The sequence below is a fragment of the Salmo salar genome, chromosome ssa13 (genome assembly GCF_905237065.1).
Source record: "Salmo salar chromosome ssa13, Ssal_v3.1, whole genome shotgun sequence".
In the NCBI taxonomy this organism is placed as follows: Eukaryota; Metazoa; Chordata; class Actinopteri; order Salmoniformes; family Salmonidae; genus Salmo; species Salmo salar.
The window spans coordinates 40,788,356-40,804,084 of NC_059454.1; the positions used below are offsets into that span (position 1 = coordinate 40,788,356).

At 42.8% G+C, this 15,729-nt stretch overlaps 1 protein-coding gene across 2 annotated transcripts in view; it reads left to right on the top strand.

Annotated features, from left to right (window-relative positions):
- The window catches only part of LOC106567084 (nck-associated protein 5-like), a 50,348-nt gene that overhangs the window by 932 nt on the left and 33,687 nt on the right, over positions 1-15,729 (top strand). The window contains exon 1 of one of the 2 annotated variants that reach the window (XM_014135963.2): positions 10,083-10,506. The exons of the other annotated variant lie outside the window; for it this stretch is intronic. The gene's annotated coding sequence lies outside the window, so the exon portion shown is untranslated. Of the gene's footprint in view, positions 1-10,082; positions 10,507-15,729 lie in introns of those variants that run through there. 2 annotated transcript variants of the gene reach the window in all.

Below are 15,729 nucleotides of genomic sequence, written 5' to 3' on the forward strand. Positions count from 1 at the left end.
AACACGGATTATTCTCCCCAAGTGAATTGTTTCAAACACGTAGATCATTTTCAGTCATACTATGAAACATATGATCAAAACGTATATTTATTTGGCATTTGATCACATTGGCATGCTTCGATGTTTTGTGACAGAATGATGCTGACATTGTAATAATTTTCTTCTAATACATCAGCCGTATCATGATAGGCATAGCACTACACGAGACGTCTAGACGTAGTCCTTGTGACTCCTATGGAAGGGGTAGGCCTAATTAGTGCTTTTGTTGAGATTATAACCTCTAAAATCAAGGTCATTCATTCCCTAGAGATCATTTTTCAACGTTCCTGGTTGTGATGACTGCTCCAGTATAAGGAATTAGAGCAATGGAAACAGCCGCTATGTCTGTACAGAGCTGCATTGACACTTATATTAACACACTTCTACAATGCTGTTATTGAATGCCTTTTCACAGACCGGTCAGTGTCATTGGGCTGTAAGAGATAGAAAGATATACCTTTCTTAAACGTACCGCTTCCCCTCTGTGCATATGCATTATTCCCCCCCTCGTCTGTTATAAATACATGTTCACTCTATCGCCCTCTGCACCCCGCCTTTTTGCTGCATTCAGGTAGTTACCATTGTTATGCAGCCGAGTAGAGACGCTTCTGGAGCAGCATGTTAGCTCGTGTGTGTCTCTGGAGCCACACATTAGTATGTAGAAATATTCATAAATTACCACGTGGAGCTGGAACGATATGGCAGAGCTCAAAGCAGGAATGACAAATATCTCCCTGTAACATCACTACCGTTTCCACACACTGCAGAATGTCGATGTCCCCCCCCGCAGATATTTGGAAGCCCCCTATGTCCCGAAGCCGTTTGTTCTTCTAGGATAGTAAAACAAGGAATGTTCTCCCTTGTGGGGACATTTCCCACGTCATCATGAGGCTAAAGGATATTTGAAATGTAGGGGTCAGGGAAAATAGGATTTTGAATGGAAATGTATTTTAGGTCCCAACGAGGATAGAACATAACTGTGTGTGTGTGTGTGTGTGTGTGTGTTCGACTAAAGGCAGAACAATGTTTAGGGGTCATTATAAGGACAGCTTAAACTCTTCCTCTTCTATTTCTCTCCTAATATAAACTGTATCAAATAATTTGTTTGGTATTAAATGATAACAATTGCCTTTTGGGCTTAGATAGGCCTATAGCTACCCTATAATTAATTCCTCTAATGCAGGGCTTCCCAAAACTTAAATAAGCGTTAAAGCTAATTTCCTACAATTCTACACATTTTGCCATGTCTTATGTGTGTTCATATGATATCTGAAGGACTCAAACATTACAACAAAATCAATGGGCTAAAAAAAAACGTTAGCTGACATGGACTATATGGTCTGAAAAACATGGACATACTTGGACATACCATGGACATTATAAAGCTAGTATCCTCTGGTATCTGTATGATACATTTATTTGATTAAGGACAGATGGTTATTGGTCATTTTGGAGAGACCGAAGATAAGTTTAGTTCTGTTTCCACTTTCCAACCATATAGTAACCATTCCATAACTTTACTTCAATTATATATATTTTATTCTATGAATAAGTCTTTCTGGGTCTGGCCAGACATGAGAACAAAGAATGTGGATGTTGAGATGTGAGAACATGCTTGGCTCAGCTGCGATGGTTCTGTGGGTGTCTGTACTGACTGACACGGATACGTCCCAAATGGCACCCTATTTCCTACATAGTGCCCAACCTTTGACCAAAGCCCTATGGGTCCTGGTCAAAAGTAGTGCACTTTATAGGGAATAGAGTGTCATTTGAGATATGTCCACGGTGCCTGGCGTCCAGATGTTCGCTGCTGCTGGCTGGCTATGTCCATGCCCATATGTTAATGGTTCCTGAACCACTCTGGCCTTGAGTGCAACACTGCCGTTCTATTACCAGCCTATAGTCAGGGCCACGTTCAGTTGAAAAATGTAGTGGAACAATGCAGAGGTCCAGGGTTGTGTCCAATAGGTACTACACAGGAGATCACTTTTTGAAGCTGGTGAAACAGTGAGGTACTACTAGAATTTGTTCAATAAGAAAAGCTCATATTCATTGGTATGTTTTAGCCCTACTGAGCATGACCCAGACTTCATTGCCTGTCCACATGCTGGAAAGAGAACTCCAGTTGTTGGCAAGGGGATTCCTGTTATCACTGAAGTATTTACAGCTGTATAAAACCTGTCTGTAAACAGGCGAGACAAATGGTTTTCCTTACTGAGTTTAATGTTTAGTAGAATGAAAGAAGAACAATACGTCAACTTTTTATTAAGAACATCAAATATTTTACCTGAAAGGTATTTATAAGGGTCGTTGTGTGGTTACTGCAGAAGGGTTCAGTTATAGAACATATTGGGTAGTTGACTAGACACGCCTTTTTTTGTTCGTAATGGCAAACAAATGTATAACTTCATTTAAATTGGTTAAAATTGCGTCATTTTATTAAAACTTTGTTTTTTAAACTTGGATCACAAGTAAATTCATGCACTGTATAATTTGTTTTCTTACAATTTTGAATCAATGGTGATAAATGCAGTTCTGCCGCCCAAGCCAAGACCAAAAAATACCACCAGGGCGAAACTAGAATAGTCACAGTAAACAAAATGTTGTTGAAAAGACGTCAGAAATACATATTTTCCAGACGTTGAAGTTAGGTTCAATTTAGGTTCTGAATAAAAGGTGGAAAAGTATTTTTTGGATGTTTAAAAATACATATTTTCCGGACGTTGAAATCAGGTTCATTTTCAGTACTGAATTAAAGTTGAAAATAAGCTACTAATTATCTGGATGTTGAAAATAAGTATTTTCCAGACGTATATGTTTGGGCCAAATCTGGACAAAATCTGAACCAAACATCGACGTCTATGATTGGTTCAGATTTGGAACGGACCAAAAATAAATGACTATTGAAATCAAGGCCTGTCTGGACCGCACCAAATGTGAACTAAACATGATTGGTTCAGATTTGGTCCGGACCAAATACCAATGTCCGTGGATGTGGAAATCAAGGCCGGGCTGCACCAAAAAAAGACGTCCAAACGGTGTCTGCATCAGTCCATGCTAAATGAGGTATCGCCTATAGTGTTCCCTGAAATTGAATTTCATAAATGCCCAACTGTGGTAAGCCTAATGTTTGTAAAACACCAAAAAAAGACATCCGGACAGGACCAATAAAAGACGTCCAAAAGACATCGGCTCGTGCTTACTGAGGTGTAGCCTACCTTGTCACCCACAATGTAATTTTTTGAATGCCTATCTATGTTGTAGGCCTACCTTTTGTAAAACAGGCTGTTGCATTGGCTTTATTAGTCCTGATTCCTGTGACTAATCAATTTGGCAATTCAAGCTCTGAATATCAGCTACCCAACTTTATCACTAGTTATCGTGAGCCTATTTGCAATGTGTTTACACAGTGGGAAATGCAGAAGTTTTTTCTTTTTCTCTATGATCAGCTTGTCAATAATTGACGGATATGAACTTGAAACCACTGATCATGACAATGGGGTGTAATTTAGCAGTGTTATTAAATGTCTAATTGAAACATTCAGTGAACGTTTTAAGGAAGTTATTCAAAAACCTCCAAATATTGTACAATTTCCGTTCGACGGATATGAACTGGACAACAGTTGTGATTGTCCATTCCATATTGTCCATTTCACTTTGACCTGTTTTATTTGATTGAGCGCCATTTAGGTTAGGTTATTTGATCGGAGAAACCTGCATGATGTAAAAAGTGTCTGTTTTTTGACAGAACGTTGGAGGAGAACTGCAGTGATGCGTCTCTCCAACAGCACAATGGAGGGGCGTGCTGGGAATGGACAAGCAAAATATTTTGCGCCCCTGCCTTTGCAAAGTGGACACTGCTTATCACAGGGCACCATCAGCACTCACCTAAAAAGCCCATATGCCACTGGTTGAGAGAAATTGTCATTGTTTTGGGGCAGTATTATGTGAGGTTGTATGTGTTGTTGTTGAAGGTGCGTCTTGGTCAGTTTAGCTCAGAAAATGGCGCCCTTTCAATCTAGCGCTATAGGTGGCTGCCTAATGAGCAGACTGGCCTTGGATAAATGTTCAAGGCTGTGACTGTTACAGGTAAAGTTTTTGAACTTTTAACTTAAGTAAATTAATGAAAAAAAGGATACTATTTCTTTCCCCAAGCCAATTCAGGGTTTTGGTGACAAAATGAAATCAATGTCCACGTGGTGTGATTACACAATGAGCCAGCATTTGGGCACCATTGTTCGGGGCGAGAGAGCTGGAGCACATGGTCTGAACAGATTGTAAGCTTTATCAGAAATATTTATCAAAATATTGTACTTTTTTGCCATTGCCAAAAAAAGGGTACATTTCTTAGTCCTTTGGTGTGATGCCTTTTAAAAGTATAATCTTTTTACAATTTAAGAATATAAAAAGCTATTAAAATATGTTGTGGGTTGTGGTTAAATTAAATGGCAGCCCAGCTACCACATTTGGTTCCTTGGAAGTTGTGAGAACGTATGTTTTTGGTTTCACATTGGTTGTGGGAACAAACCCATATGTTTCCTGACTGTTAAAACGGAACGTTTCTTAAATGTTTTGAGAACAGAAGTGAAAATGTTGCCTGTTCTGGGGACATTTGGTTTTAGGTTGCAGGGAGGTTCTGAGAATGTTTTACTCTGGTTCCTAAAGTTTTCCTGGGATGTTTTATTAATGCTCTGAGAACGGAAATTGTAGAATATTTGGAGGTTTTTGAATAACTTCCTTAAAACGTTCACTGAATGTTTCAATTAGACATTTAATAACACTGCTAAATTATTTTGGCTTACCATTTATTTATTTATTTGTACCACTTTTTCTCCCCAATTTCGTGATATCCAATTGGTAGTTACAGTCTTGTCCATCGCTGCAACTCCAGTACGGACTCGGGAGAGGCGAAGGTCGAGAGACATGCGTCCTCCGAAACACGACCCTGCCAAGCCGCAGTACTTCTTGACACACTGCTTGCTTAACCCGGATGCCAGCCGCACCAATGTGTCAGAGGAGACCGAAGTCAGTGTGCATGCACCTGGCTCGCCACAAGGAGTTGCTAGAGCACAATGGGACAGACCCTCCCCTAACCCAGACGATGCTGGGACAATTGTGCGCCATCTCCTGGTCGCGGTCGGCTGCGACACAGCCTGGGATTGGACACGGATGCAGTGCCTTAGCCCGCTGGGCCTGGTTTAACTTTTTTGAACTCCAAGCACAGATAGTATACATGGAAATTCATTTCCTTAGGCATTAATCATGCAAACACATTTATGTTTTATTGTTACACGGCATCAGTAAGATTTCAACCTATAATCATCTGTTCTTTATCCATGGAATTAGTCTACTGCACCACCATGATGGAGGTAGCATGCTATGTTTTCTTTACACATGCAAAGCTGGTCATTTTAGTCTATTCAAACAGATCGCATTTCAAAGGGAACAAGCGCTCATTAAGATCAGGTGTCCCCAATTAGTGGGTGTGGCCAACACACCTGAACGCACTTAACAAGATAGAGGACAGAGAGAGTTTTGTTGATGCTGAGAATGGAATGTACAGTGCCGTGAAAAAAGAATTTTCCCCATTTCTGATTTTCTCTATTTTTGCGTATTTTTTTACACTGAATGTTATATGATCTTCAACAAAAACCTAATATTATATAAATGGGACATTTTTTTTTATTTGACCTTTTATTTAACCAGGAAAATCAATTCTTATTAACGATGACGGCCTGGCAAGAGGCAAAAGGCCTCCTGTGGGGATAGGGACTGGTATTAAACATAAAAACAATATAATACACAATGGACAACACAGAGAGAAGACACTGACAACAGCACAAATACAACACACACACATCCACTGTTTGTTTGCTGTGTGTGTGTGTGTGTGTGTGTGTGTGTGTGTGTGTGTGTGTGTGGAAGTACAACATCATGCTTCCTTACATAAGGCAACGCAATCTTGTGACATCGGATTGATCAGTCTCACATCTCTGTGAAGGAATTTTGGCCCACTGTTTCATGCAGAACTGCTTTAACTCCGCAACATTTGTGGGGTTTTGAGCATGAACGGCTCATTTCAGGTCCCGTCACAACATCTCAATCGAGTTTAGGTCTCGACTTTGAATAGACAATTCCAAAACATAAAATGTGTTGCTTTTCAGCCATTCTGATGTAGACTTGCTTGTGTGTTTTGGATCATTGTAATGCTGCATGACCCAGCTGTGCTTCAGCTCATGGATGGATGGCCTGACATTCTCCTTTAGAATTATCTGATACAGAGCAGAATTCGTAGGTCCTGAGGCAGCAAAGCAACCCCAAATCATCACACTACCACCACCATGCTTTGATCGCTGGTATGAGGTTCTTACTGTGCGTGGAATCCAGTGTTTGGTTTTCGCCAGACATAACGAGACCTATGTCGGGACCGATGTCGTCCACGCTGTGGCTGTGGGTAGGTCGGGTTCTGGGTTCGCTTTGCGGCCAGGTACACCTCAATGTTTTGGCGGTCTACCTGAGTGACCTCTCCATTAGCATTTTTCTTGTCTCAAAAATTAAGCCATGCAAGTATTACTACACACAGCTGGTACAGTGAAACTGCGAATGGATAATTTAAATCAGTTATATTTCCTTTGATTGCTCCAACATTACTTGGATGACTGCAGCAATTCTAGAGCTAAATCAAACCAACAAGTGCTGACCTTTGGGGATGCGTGCATTCAGTCAGACCCAAAACCCATGCAGGGTAGTCTCGGGCACCACGAACGCTTTTCGATCGTACTTTCTGGGCCTACCATGGTGACCACGGGTAACAGTGAGTCAGGGTTCGATTTTGGGGAGGGAGCCTGAGAAACGGCAACCAAAATCCAAGGAAGGTAGCAGGTGCCTAAATGAGCCACTCCCGACTCGGGAAGGTAGTGACGAAAAGTTACAATACAGGACTCTTTCGAAGCCCTTCAATTGGAATGAGTACACTTGAAATCCTTTAATGAGGATCCAGACACTTCTAAACATCAGTAATGGTGTAATTTATTTATAGAAATGTATTGTTATTTTGAAGTAAAATTTGACTGCCTGTTGTCAATTGTCCATCGGTGTGACATAATGTCCAATGGGGTGACACCAATAAATGAAAGGAAAAAAATTTGTTGTCTTGAACAAAATGTAGAAATAACTGTTAAGCATGAGGCAGGTTAACATCATCATAATACACAATTGGCGCCCCAATGGTGAAACAAGCACTTTTCTTTTCCTTCTTACACTGACTTTGCTGATAATTACTTTGTTGAGGGAAAATCTACTTGCTGCGATTGTGAAATGTTGTCTCACCTAGCTATCTTAAGATGACTGCACTAATGTAAGTCTTTCTGGATAAGAGCGTCTGCTAAATGACTAAATTATAAATGGAAACGTAATCTAGGTTTAGTAAAATTACTGAATCTTACTCAAAATGTAATGGGGAGACACTTTGTTACCATCATTATAGAAGGAAATGACGTGTTTTTTCAACTGAAATTCCAGAATATGATTACTGATTTAAAGACAGAGGTAACAAAATATTTTTATTGTCTATTTGGGAATCATTAAACCATTATATTAGCATTAATTATGATGTCACACCAGAGGACAAATTCAAGGAACTAATGTATTAAATGGTTCATTCAATTGGATTAAAACATGTATCGAAGGTGGCCACCTAACATTTTGAATTGTATAGTAATAGTTTATTGCAACTCTATATCTTTTAACTTGAAATTTAGAATAAATCAGTTTTTCACTTTTGGTTTGGCCGTAATGTCAACTACCCGTTTGCCGAGACTAGGTCTGATCCTTTTATGCATTCAAAACAATGTCAGAGTCTGTGTACGCTCCATGAATATGCACAGTTTAAATCAGCAATGCAAAAGCTACAGTACTTCTTGGTGATGTCTCTGGAATGGATAGTACGATTTTGACTTCGTAATTAGGCCTGGGCTAAGGCATAACTGAGCAGTTTCATACAAATTACCATAAAGGCCACCATTATCATTTTATCTACCCAGCTGTGGACACACCCTGCCCATCTCCCAGTAGAGAGAGATAGAGAGAGTGCGTGGGTGTGCATATGTGTGTGTGTGTGTGTGTGTGTGTGTGTGTGTGTGTGTGTGTGTGTGTGTGTGTGTGTGTGTGTGTGTGTGTGTGTGTGTGTGTGTGTGTGTGTGTGTGTGTGTGTGTGTGTGTGTGTGTGTGTGTGTGTGTGTACATCTCCCAGCAGAGCAGAGGCAGCCAGTGTCACATTTCTAATAGGTGAATTAGCTCCATCTCACATGGAGCTGTGCACACTACAGGCCATTAAACTGTCGCCTCTCAATAGGGTTTTACCCCATTAGTCTTATTTACAACCCCCTTTCACAGCAGTGAGGTTCGCTTTGCGCAACAACTAACCAACCGCTCGACGAGGAAGAAGAATGGTAGAGATAGATAGACCATCTGTCAATGCGTAGTTGCATTTCTTTATTTTGCTAGGCTAGGTATTAATTCGTCTTGGGTCAGACATTTGGTGCTTGTGTTTTTTGGTGCATGGATGGCAGGTTGAACCGTGGAGGCTTTTGGTGATTTTATGGAAGTTGACAGAGGAAGCCAGTCTTATGGAATGAACTTGGCTTTCATATGTTTGCATTGTGTTTTAGTCAAATGTCTTGCCGTGTCTTGGGTCCAGGTGGAACGGTGATCAGTGGTGGCTGGGTATGTCTATACTGTAGCTGCATTAAAAAAATATTTTTTTTAATCAGTGCTTACTGGTAACTATGTTATGAAATGTGAGCTCCTTAGCTACCGGTACTCTACCTGTTTTTACCTATCATCAACCAATTACGTGTCTAGCCTACAATCACTAACTCCTATAAATAGCGTTATAACATAATGTCGATATTGAGCATTCGATTAATATTGACTGTTCTATTTGTGAGTTGTGATCCTCAGAGAAGTGAAAGTGGATCTTTAAAAGGGTAACAATAGGCCTTTTATGTGAAACATGTTCTCATTCCCTCTGTTAGTTCCAGGGTGCCATGTGACCTGCTCTCTCTCATTCAGGTCATGGCAGCCTGTGCAGCCTATCTGTCTGTTCCATTCATTACATCCATCCCATAGAGTTAGATGCCCGTGTGGATTAATGTCTGACAGAGCAGAGGCATTGACAAAGTCCCAAATGGCACCCTTTTCCCTATGTAATAATGGTATCCAGCCAGATTCATTCACAATTTATATGACACTGGATGGAGGTGGAAGTGTATTCTCTCTTCCAACCACTAGGTTTACAGACAGAGATTTCTGCCTCAATGGTTGCCCTACAGTGATTCTGTTTCTTTGATAGCAGGAAGGAGGATGAACCTCAACCCAGTGCTACTTTAGGCATAGGTATGGCCACATTTTTCCCAATACAACATGTGGCAATACAGCGATATTTATCCAATTCCATGGTTTAAATGGCAGGGGTTTAAAAGCTTTTATAGGAATGTGGCACCATTGGCAAGCTGCTTAGGTCAAATCTAGATTCCAAGAGAGAGAGAAGCTGAGAACACTGACATTGAAATTACCCCAGGGCTTTTTTATTTGTGTTCCGGAAGTCTTCTCTGGAATCAAGTACATTCAGGTCAGGCCTCTCTGTCATGTCAATTAGGGTCATTCACTGGAAAATATGAAACAATTCGGCCTACTGGTATAAGGCATTTATTAAAGATGTTATTTAAAAGCATTATTAGCTGCATAGTGCTTGGTCAATTCACAGATGAAAAATGCTATTACAATGCAAACTGAATATTTGAATTATTAGCTCATGTATTGGTTGTTTATGTATAGGTTATTCATTCACTAGCGTCTTTCCCTCTTTTGCATGGTCATGGGGGAGGCTATCCTCTCCTCATTAGTCGTCTGAATCGGTATGAAAATCCTCTTAACGCAGAACCCATGTTCTTTATACAAGCAGTTGAATAGCCCTGGCTGGATAATTCCATTACTCAACTAGCTAACCAGACTGACGGAAATCCTCTCTGTGTCCACGGCTCTATACCTTTGTCGGTTACATGGTGGGATTTCTTTTGAAACCTAACCCCTTTCTTTCTTTCTATCTCCTTTATGGCCTGACCAGCAGCTGCAGGGTTAATGTTTAGCAGCAGCAGCAGCAGAGGCAGTAGTTTTAGGAGGAGGAGAGAGGAGAGGTGGGGGCTAGTCCACAGCTGTTGTAGTAGGCAGGGTCTATTGGGGCAGGAAGCCTGCCTCCCCACTCGCCCTGGAACAATGGGAGATATGGCAGCCACTGCAGGCAGACAGCACAGGGCAAGCAGAGAGAGATACACAATGCACATGCCCAAGGACTGGCCTTTTCTATCAGTAGTATAAACTGGAAGACATCACCTTGAGGAAAAACCCCTTCTTCAGTCGGAAGGGCTCTTTCGGATGTTTTAAGCGGATGCTAGGAAACAGAGCAAGGTGAGCCTGGCTGGTCATTTTAGGACACGCACATTGAAAATCAGAAAAATATATGACTGTTAAAACTGATTTTGCGCTGTTATGGTGATTTTAGGGTGGTATTCTGATACCATTGTCTGCGTAGATTTGACTTGTAGCCTGGTTGTGACAGGTGACGAGACAGAACCATAACAGATTATGTATTAGCTGTGGTCTGAGAGGACAGATGGACATGGGAAGCAGAGCTCAGATGCCCACTGCCAGGTCCCTTACTTTCTGTGTCATAGTGATCAGTGGACTAGCCTACATTTTGGGGCAGCACTAAATAAACAGTTTCCATAAGCATATTAGCATTAGAAGATCATAGAAGAGGAGGGACATGTGTACATGAATCTCGTTTGTTGTTCAGTGTGCTCAATTATGGCAAAATCTCCCTTGTCTCGCTGTATCAGGACTGGCAGCCTTGTAATTATTTTCCAGTGGGGAGGACGAATGGTGGAGGGTGGGGTTTTCGGGGTTGCCTGGCAAAGATTTTGAAATATCCCAGAGAGGCCTGCACCATTCTGTTGGATTACTCTCAGACATGGCATTGGTCCAACCTCTGGATTCTTTTGGGAATGGTCCCTCCCGTCCCCAAATCTGTTATTCCCTCTCTCCTCTATCTCCCCCCTGTACCTTCAGTCAAAACGTTGTTATTGGACTATCAGGCCCACTGTCATTTTGGCTAAACATCAGAAGCCATAGTAACAAAGGAATCCAATTAGTATGAATCTAGTCTATGTGCCATCTCACTATGCTTAGATGTATGCCTACAGTGGCATATTTTAGTGATCATGGTTATAATTGCATTGTTGTTCCTGTGAGGTGTGGTTCCTAATTTGTCTGAAGGGGTCTTCTGGGATGTTGTTTACCCCTCCTGCCTACACACTTGTTTGTTCACACCGAGAGAACTCCAATCTGTGCCATTCCAAATTGCCAAAAGGGAAGGGTGGTATTTGATATAACCTGAGACGGCCTCCGCTCGGCGGCAGCAGCCAAATCCCCAAGTGTGTGCCTGACATGATTTAAGGAGCTTGAAGGTTTTTGGTTCTGCTGAGTTGTCTTTGATTTGTACTGTAACCCCCCATTCCATGAATATAGAGTATAAGTCTGCTGCTTGGCTCATTCCTCGTGGCGTGCATCACACCAGACCCAGCCACTTTGAACTCTGAGCTCCATTCGGATGACCTCACACAACACAGCATAATATCAATATCAATGTTGCCAGCCGCCACAGGCAAAACACATTCTCAAGAAAATCATTATGAAGAAGTGCTATTTTTTTGCGGTCTCTTGGATGTGATCAGGTGTGTGCACCCAGTAACATTATATGCCAATGGCAAAACCCATTCTCAAGGAATCATTACTCAAGTGCCATTTTGTCTGGTCTCCTGGATGTGATCAGCCATTTTGTCTGGTCTCTTGGATGTGATCAGGTGAGCAGCTAATAACACAATATGGCTATGGCAAGTGAATCATAACAATAATCTATTACACTTGTTTTGTGTCGCTCGACAACAGATAGCCAAGATCACAGATCAGGATTTTCACACATGGAGCAGGTGTGTTCTCCTGACTCAGAGACAGGCGTGCAGACTCCTCTGCTCTAGTTAATCTGCAGCTGAAAGCCAGAGTGGAAAAGGCAGATGCTAAATACTGCTAAACCCATTTGGAGTTGATGAGATCTAAAAGGGATCAGCCGTGGTTCCCATGTGGGCTGCTTGGGAGTGAAGAGTTAATGCTGTAGCTCTGTCTAAACTCATCTCGTCTGAAGGAACGCGGCCAGACTAGACTGAATCTGAAGCCAATGGCAGTGACTGAACATGCTCCCATTTAGCAAGTTACAGTATGAGGACAAGATTGCATCCCAAATGACACCCTATTCCCTATGTAGTGCCTAGTAGTGCACTACATAGGGAATAGGGTGCCATTTGGGAGTGAACCTATGGCAGCGAGCATCTGACCGTGCTCCCATTTATCAATGAGGGCAAGTCTTGTGGAAACTAAACAAAATTACCAATGAGAGTACAGTAATGGGAAATCCCAGATTACCGACTAGACTACATGGAAGTTCAATACAATGATTTTAATACCGGGTGTCTGCAGCCTGCATGCCATAGTGTTATCACTGGAACATGAAAGGGGACTTCTAAACGCTACTGGGTCTCTCTGCTGAATTATTCATCCATCTTTCTTTCATTACACTTTACAATGACTCAAGACTCGAGATGAAAAGAAGGGAAGATGAGAGGGAGAGAGGGGGGGGATTGGGGTTTTGGCGTGGAGGCTGCCGTCTGCAGACGTTGTCCCCCGCAGGGCATGGAGATTCCTCTCAAATTCCTGGTCTGTCTGACAGGACAGGAAGACCATTCGAGTTCCATAGCCTGTCCCAATTCGCTTCCTACCACTTCCCCTTAGCCCTAACCCTTCGATGTGTGCAGATCTGTAAAGTGGAGAAAATATGGTGGAAGCTCCAGACCCTTCAGATATTCAATCATCAAAGGGTTAGGGCCAATGAGGAGGGAGAGTTGCAGAATTCGGACTGGCTGCCTATTCTGATGCTGACAGTCACATTCATTGCGTTTGGTCAACATAAAAAAAAAAAAACAATATGAAGCTGCTCTCCTCTCTAGAGATGACAGGGATGTGATGTTTGAGTGTCCGTCTGGGGAAATCAAAATGTAGCAAGAGAAATATGGCCTTGATGTCATAAACATGGCACGACAGAGATGGTTGCCTCGCTTCGCGTTCTTAGGAAACTATGCAGTATTTTGTTTTTTTATGTATTATTTCTTACACTGTTACCCCAGGAAATCTTAAGTCTTATTACATACAGCCAGGAAGAACTATTGGATACAAGAGCAATGTCAACTTACCAACATCACGACCAGGAATACGACTTTCCAGAAGCGGATCCTCTGTTTGGTTCACCACCTAGGACAATGGATCGGATCCCAGTAGGCGACCCAAAACAATGGCGCTGCAGAAGGGACAGACGGAGCGGTCTTCTGATCAGGCTCCGTAGACGGGCACATCGCCCACCGCTCCCGAGTATACTACTCCAATGTCCAGTCTCTCTACAACAAGGTAGATGAAATTCGAGCAAGGGTTGCCTTCCAGAGAGACATCAGAGATTGTAACATTCTCTGTTTCATGGAAACATGGCTCACTCGGGATACGTTATCAGAGTTGGTACAGCCACCCGGTTTCTTCACACATTGCGCCAACAGAAACAAACATCTCTCTGGTAAAAAGAAGGGCGGGGGTGTATGCCTTATGATTAACGAGTCGTGGTGTGATCATAACAACATACAGGAACTCAAGACCTTTTGTTCACCTGACCTAGAATTCCTTACAATCAAATGCCGACCGCATTATCTGCCAAGAGAATTCTCTTCGATTATAATCACAGCCGTGTATATCCCCCCCAAGCAGACACCTCGACGGCCCTGAAAGAACTTCACTGGACTCTATGTAAACTAGAAACCACATATCCTGAGGCTGCATTTATTGTAGCTGGGGATTTTAACAAAGCTAATCTGAAAACAAGGCTCCCTAAATTTTTATCAGCATATAGAATGCGCGACCTGGGCTGGCAGCATTGCTACTCAAACTTCCATGACGCATTCAAAGTCCTCCCTCGCCCTCCTTTCGGCAAATCTGACCACGACACCATTTTATTGCTCCCAGCCTATAGACAGAAACTTGAACAGGAAACGCCCGTGCTCAGGTCTGTTCAACGCTGGTCTGACCAATCTGATTCCACGCTTCAAGATTGCTTCGATCACGTGGACTGGGATATGTTCCGGATAGCCTCAGACAACAACATTGATGTATACGCTGATTCGGTGAGCGAGTTTATTAGCAAGTGCATCGGTGATGTTGTACCCACGGTGACTATTAAAACCTTCCCCAACCAGAAACCGTGAATTGATGGCAGCATTTGCGCAAAACTGTAAGCGCGAACCACTGCTTTTAATCATGGCAAGGCAACCGGAAACATGCCCGAATACAAACAGTGCAGCTATTCCCTCCACAAGGCAATCAAACAAGCTAAGCGTCATAGACAAAGTAGAGTCACAATTCAACGGCTCAGACACGAGACGTATGTGGCAGGGTCTACAGTCAATCATGGATTACAAAAAGAAACCCAGCCCCGTCGCGGACACGGACCTCTTGCTCCCAGACAAACTAAACAACTTCTTTGCTCGCTTTGAGGACAATACAGTGCCACTGACACGGCCCTCTACTAAAACCTGCGGGCTCTCCTTCACCGCAGCCAACGTGAGTAAAACATTTAAACGTGTTAACCCTCTCAAGGCTGCCGGCCCAGACGCATCCCTAGCCGCGTCCTCCGAGCATGCGCAGACCAGCTTGCTGGTGTGTTTACGGACATATTCAATCAATCCCTATCCCAGTCTGCTGTTCCCACATGCTTTAAGAGGGCCACCATTGTTCCTGTTCCCAAGAAAGCGAAGGTAACTGAGATATACGTCTACCGCCCTATAGCACTCACTTTCGTCATCATGAAGGGCTTTGAGAGACTAGTCAGGGATCATATTACCTCCACCCGACCAGACACCCTAAACCCACTCCAATTTGCTTACCGCCACAATAGGTTCACAGACGACTCAATCACACTGCACACTGCCCTAACCCATCTGGACAAGAGGAATATCTATGTAAGGATGCTGTTCATCGATTACAGCTCAGCATTTAACACCATAGTACCCTCCAAACTCGTCATTAAGCTCGAGACCCTGGGTCTCGACCCCGCCCTGTGCATCTGGGTCCAGGACTTTCTGACGGGCCGCCCCCAGGTGGTGAGGGTAGGAAACAACATCTCCCCCCGCTGATCCTCAACACTGGGGCCCCACAGGGTGTAAACTACAGACTTTTAACCACAGATACCCCTCAACTCAACGTCAACAAAACAAAGGAGATGATCGTGGACTTCAGGAAACAGCACAGGGAGCACCCCCCCCCCATCCACATCGACGGGACAGTAGTGGAGAAGGTGGAAAGTTTTAAGTTCCTCGGCATACATATCACAGACAAACTGAAATGGTCCACCCACACAGACAGCATGGAGAAGAAGGCGCAACAGTCCCTCTTCAACCTCAGGAGGCTGAAGAAATTTGGCTTGTCACCGAAAACACTCACAAACTTTTACAGATACACAATCGAGAGCATCCTGTTGGGCTG